Below are 6,356 nucleotides of genomic sequence, written 5' to 3'. Positions count from 1 at the left end.
ATGGGTCAGAGAGGGACAATGCCACTTGATCATCACTTGTTCCTTTTCCAGGCACTTCTCTCACTTCCTATATGGGACTGGAGACCCTCTAGTTGTTGCACTGGTTGTGGTTCTCAGAGTGGGTGAATTTGCAGATGTTCTAGGAACATGGGGACCCCTTAAACAAACAGACTCTGGTGAGAACTGGCAGGTTCTTCTGCCGCCCCTACCCGCAATGGTTTTCACAGTCAGAAGCAATGAGGCTTTATTTTCCTTGGTGCAGGAACTCTGAGTTGCACGGTCTGGTCTGGGGCTAAGATTGCTCCCCAGGTGTCCGTCCCAGCTTTTATAATGTGTGACTGTGCTTTCCACCTGCTTGATACAGCCACTGCCTAGCTGCTTGCTGCTGCTGCTACCACACTGTATCTTGTTCACCCTGGCTCCACCCCTCCTACCTGTATGGATGAGTATTACTTCTTTATATCTTTGTTTGTTGGAGTTCCAGGCAGTTTGGTTTTCAGGTAATTATGGTTGTTTTTAGTTTCGAGGTAATTGTATTCCCTCTTAGTTGAGGAGGAAGATGCAACATGTCTACTTATGCCTCCATCTTAGCCAGAAGTCTTAATTTTAATCTTAGAAAAGTCACCTTGCCAAGGCCAGATAACTCAGTTAGTTAGAGCATTTTCGCTATACACGAAGGTTGAAAGGTTGATCCCTGGTCCGGGCATGTACAAGAATCAACCAATCAATGCATAAATAAGTAGAACAACAAATCAATGTTTTTTTTCTCTCTCTCTCTAAAATCAATAAATAAGAAAATAGAAAATATCTGCTTTTTAATGTTAAAGTAAATATAAAATTAAAAATGTAAAACACATGTTAATATAATTGATTTATGTGATAGCTTAACTTGTAATCATTTCTCTTACAGCTTTGAATCTGGGTTTGATATCACTTGTGTTTCTGAAACTGCTGGAGATATTATTGCTAAGAAAGAGAACAGAATGTATTGCATATACTGAAGCAGGTTTTTACTTCCTTATTTTGCCTACTGTAGACTCAATAAAAAAAGGAGGCCTAGGGATCAACAGTTCAACTCTTTGTAGTAGATTTTGAAAAATGAAATTCCCCCCAAATTAATGTATTCCCCCACCCCCAGAGGTTACATGGCTTTATAGCAGAACTTAAGTCCTCTTTGAAATTTTGCCCTTTTTCATGTATATTCATTTGACCCTTAATGGTTGCTGATATGTTCATGTGGACCTCAAAAACCTCTTAATTTTGTTTTGACAGTTTTATTCAAAATTTTTGTTTTTTTACTTTAAAGTTTATACATACTTATGAAAAAAATTCAAATACTGTAAAAATGGAAAGAAAAAGTTACTTCTCAAATTATGCTTACCCTACCAAATCTTTTCCTCTCTTTTTCCAAATAAATTCTTTTAGGTATATTTGTTTCTGGGTGAAGTCTACAGATATTTCTTTTAAAGTCTATTAGAAATTTTCTGTATTTCTTTTTCTTTCTTTCTCTCTGACTCTCTCTGTCTCTCTGTCTTTCTCTCTCTGTCTCTCTCTTTCTTCCTTTCTTTCTGTATTTCTATGCTCTTTATTTACAGTTAGAAACAAGCTGGGCTGGTTTAAATTCTGGTGGTTTGTGATTTATCACTTAATTTATGACATGCCTACATTTCTTAATTTTTAGTGTGAGAAAGATGCTAATTATTACCTGGATTTGTATACTAACTTTAAAAAAAAATTCTGAGTGCTTTCTGGTTTCTTCTATAAGATCTTTTCCTTTGTTTCCCCTCTTTTTTATACATTTTTCATGTTTTATTGTTTATGCTATTACAGTTGTTCCAATTATTTTTTCCTTTGTCCCCCTCCACATAGCCCACTCACCACTACCACAGTCAATTCTCACCCTGTTTTCCTTATCCATGGGTCTTTGTATATGCTCCTTGACTAATCCCTTCACCTTCTTTCAAAGAGTCCTTACTTCCATCCTCCCCTCTTACCACTGTCAGACTCTTCCATGTTTTCATGCCTCTGGGTATATTTTGCTCATTAGTTTATTTTGTTCATTGGATTTCTCTTATAAGTGAGATCATATAGTATTTGTCTTAGTATTTCACTTAGCATGATACTCTCTTGTTCCTTCCATGCTGTTGCAAAAGGTAGGAATTTCTTCTTTCTTTCTGTTGCCTAGTATTCCATTGTGTAAATTTACCACAGTTTTTAAATCCACTCATCTACTGATGGACACTTAGGCTATTTCCAACACTTGGCTATTATAAACAGTGCTACTATGACCATAGGTGTGCATAAGTTTTTTTGAATTGGTGTTTCAGGATTCTTAGGATATATTCCTAGCAGTGGAATCACTGGGTAAAAAGGTAGTTTCATTTTTAATTTTTTGAGGAAATTTCATACTGTTCCACACAGTGGCTGTATCAGTCACCATTTCCGCCAACAGTGCACTAAGGTTCCCTTTTCTCCATATCCTTGCCAGCACTTGTTGTTTGTTGATTTATTAATGATGGCCATTTTGGCAGGGGTGAAGTTGTATCTCATTGTGGTTTTAGTTTGCATCTCTCTGATGGCTAGTGATGTTGAATACTTTTTCACATGTTTATGGGCTATCTGTATACCCTCTTTGGAGAACTGTCTATTCAGGTTCTTTGCCCATTTTTTAAATTGGATTGTTTGTCTTCCTGTTATTGAGTCATATAGTTCTTTGTATATTTTGGAGAGTAAACCCTTGTCTGATGTATCATTGTCAAATATGTTCTCCCATAGAGTTGGTTCCCTTTTCATTTTGATTTTTTTTTTAGTTGTGCAGAAGCTTTTTAATTTGATGTATTCCCATTTGTTTATTTTTTCCTTTATTTCCCTTACCCCAGGTAATATATCAGCAAAAAATATTGCTATATAATATATCTGAAATTTTACTGCCTATGTTTTCTGCTAGGTTTTTATGGCATCACTGCTTATATTTTATCTTTTTTGAGTTTGTTCTGGTGTATGGTGTGAGTTGGTGGTCTAGTTTCTTTCTTTCTTTCTTCTTTTGCATGTACCAGTCCAGTTCTCCCAACAGCATTTATTGAAGAGACTATTTTTACTGTATTGTATGCTTGTGCTCCCTTTGTGAAATATTAATTGACCATAGGGACATAGGTTGATTTATGGGTTCTCTATTCTGTTCCATTGTTCTGTGTGTCTATTTTTTTGCCATTATCAGACTGTTTTGATTATAGTGGGCTTGTAGTAGTTTGATATCAGGTATTGTAATCCCTCCAACTTGTTTCTTCTTTCTCAAGATGCTGAGGCTATTCTGGGTCTTTTTTGGTTTCATATAAATTTTTGGAGTATTTGTTCTAGATCCTTAAAATATGCCATTGATATTTTAATGGGAATTGCATTGAATCTATAGAATGCTTTGGGTAGTATGGACATTTTAATGATGTTAATTCTTCATGATATATGCTTCCATTTATTTTTATCTTCCTCAATTTATTTCCTCAGTGTTCTATAGTCTTCTGAGTACAGGTTCTTTACCTACTTGTTTAAATTTATTCCTAGATATTTTTGTTGTTGTTGTTGCTACAGTAAGTGGAATTTTTTTCTTAGTTCCTCTTTCTGATAGTTTTTTGTTGGTGTACAAAAATGCCATTGATTTCTGAATATTGACTTTGCATCCCACTACCCTTCTGAATTCACTTATTAGGTCAAGTAGTTTTTTTTTGCTGAAGCTTATAGGGGTTTCAAGGTACACTATCCTGTCATCTGCAAATGACAGTTTTACTTCCTCCTTTCTAATTTGGATACCTTTTATTTTTTCTTCTTGTCTGATAACTGTGGCTGAACTTTCAGTACTATGCTGAATAAGAGTGGTGAAAGTGGATATCCCTTTCTTGTTCCTGATTTTAAGGGAAACACTTTTAGTTTTTGCCCATTTAGTATGATGTTGGCAGTAGGTTTTTAATATGTGGTCTTTATTATTTTGAAGTATACTCCCTCTATTCCCACTTTGCTAAGTGTTTTTATCATAACTGGGTACTGGGTTTATCAAATGCTTTTTCCGCATCTATATATGATCATGTGATTTTTGTCCTTCATTTTGTTTATGTGAGGTGTTATGTTTATTGATTTGCAAATATTGTACCATTCCTGCATCCCTGGGATAAATCCCACTTGATCATCAGGTATGACCATTTTAATGTATTGCTAGATCCGATTTGCCATTATTTTGTTGAGAATTTTAGCATCTATGGTCATCAGATGAACATAAAGGCCTATAATTTTATCTTGTGTGTGTGTATGTGTATAAATTTCTTTGTGTGTCTTACTGGTTTTGGAATTAGGATAATACTTGCCTCATTCAAAGAGTTTAGGAGTCTTCCCTCTTCTTGAAGTTTTGGAATAGTTTAAAAAAGAGAGGTATTAGTTCTTCTTTGAATATTTGGTAAATTTTGCTTGTGAAGCCATCTGGTACAGGGTTTTTGTGTGTCAGGAGGTTTTTGATTACCGCTTCAATTTTTCTAGTTTTTATTGATCTATTCAGGTTTTCTGCTTCTTCCTGACTCACTTTTGAAAGGTTGTATGTTTCTAGAAAGTTGCTCATTTCACCCACGTTCTCCAATTTCTTGACATATAGTTATTCATAATAATTTCTTACAATCCTTTGTATGTCTATGGTGTCAGTTGTTACTTCTCCTCTTTCTTTTCTGATTTTATTTATTTGGGTTCTCTCTCTTTTTTTCTTGATAATTCTGGTTAAAGTTTTGTCAACTTTGTTTACCTTCTCAAAGATAAGATAAACAAAATGCCTAGATTCATTGATCTTTTTAATTGGTTTTGTTTGTTTGTTTGTTTTTGGTCTCTAAGTCATTTAATTCTGCTCTGATCTTGATTATTTCCTTTCTTCTACTTACTCTGGGCTTTGTTTGTTGTTCCTTTAGTCCTTTTCAATTTAGGGTTAAGCTTTTTATTTGAGATTTTTCTATCTTCTGTAGATAGGCCTATATTGGTATGAACTTACCTCTTGGTAATGTTCTATTTCTCTTTTAAAGTCTCTTCTTGGCTCCTTACTTCTGGAGTATTTCTTTTAAAGACCTAACAGTTTAATAGTAATATAATTATGTATTGCTTCTATGTTGTTTTATAAATATGGGAATCACTTGTCATCACACAACTAATGAAAGAGTAATTTTAAACCTGAAGTTTTATAATGTATAGAAGTTTTTCATGTCCACATCTCTGGGTTGGTTGATTGGTGGACTTTACTAACCCAAAACACTGCATTAAAAGCTGTAGGCTATAAATTTTACCCTAAGAAGTACAAAATATTTTTTAAATATTCAAAATATTTGACTTTGTCTTTCAAATACCATATAATTTCACTTATAAGAGGAATATAATCAACAAAATAAACTAATCATCAAAATAGAGCCAGAGGCATAGAATCATGGAATAGACTGACAGCAATAAGAGGGGAGGAGGATGGGGTAATGTTTGAAAGAAGGTGAAGGGGACATATATGAGAGACATGGACAACAAGGTGGAGATTGACCATGGAAGTGAGGGGTAGGCAGGGTGGAGGGGGGCAAAAGGAGAAATAATTGGAACAATTGTAAAACATTAAAAAATAAAATAAAATTCAAGATATATTACACAAATTAATAAATTATGAAGTGCTATGGATAAATACTATGAGTCCGACATGTGGAAATCTGGTAGATAAAATTTCAAGGAGGCATTTTATCTCACCTTTTGAGACAATAATGTTTATATAGGATAAGAAGAGAAGGGGAAAAGGGACCTGTGTTGAGAGTGTTCCCTAAAACATAGGAATGTACAATATTTATATATGTTTATTCATGTTTAAATCCAACACCTTTCTTACTGAGTAGACTAAAATATGATGTTACTCTTAAAGATCCTCCTAAATGAGAAGTCTTTTATGCAGCACTTTCAAGAAACAATAGATCTTTTATATATTCATTTTGAACCATACAATTACAAACATGTTTAGACCCAGTGAGGTAGGGTGTGGATTTAAAATATACCGTAAATGACAATTGGCATAGAAAATTTCATGATTGATTTCAGTATTGTGGCTCATCAGGACTTCATGAGGGTGAATTGCTAACAGGAGTAACAGGCATAAGGCCAGTAGTGCTATGGTCCTACTAAAATTTAAGTGATGGCTCATGCATTAATATCTTTATAGTCATCTGAATGCTAGTTAAGAATTTTTGCACAGACATACAATGTACTAAGGGCTTCCCAAGTAGACCAATCCCTATAACACAATCCCTTTTTAGGATGTTACTGAAAGCCAAAACTTCTAAGAGAATACTCTACCTTAAAGAAATACC

This window comes from Furipterus horrens, unplaced genomic scaffold (assembly GCF_987537825.1).
Source record: "Furipterus horrens unplaced genomic scaffold, mFurHor1.1.pri manual_scaffold_5, whole genome shotgun sequence".
NCBI lineage: Eukaryota > Metazoa > Chordata > Mammalia > Chiroptera > Furipteridae > Furipterus > Furipterus horrens.
The sequence above is the reverse complement of the archived record's forward strand: the minus strand, read 5'-3'. Positions refer to the sequence as shown.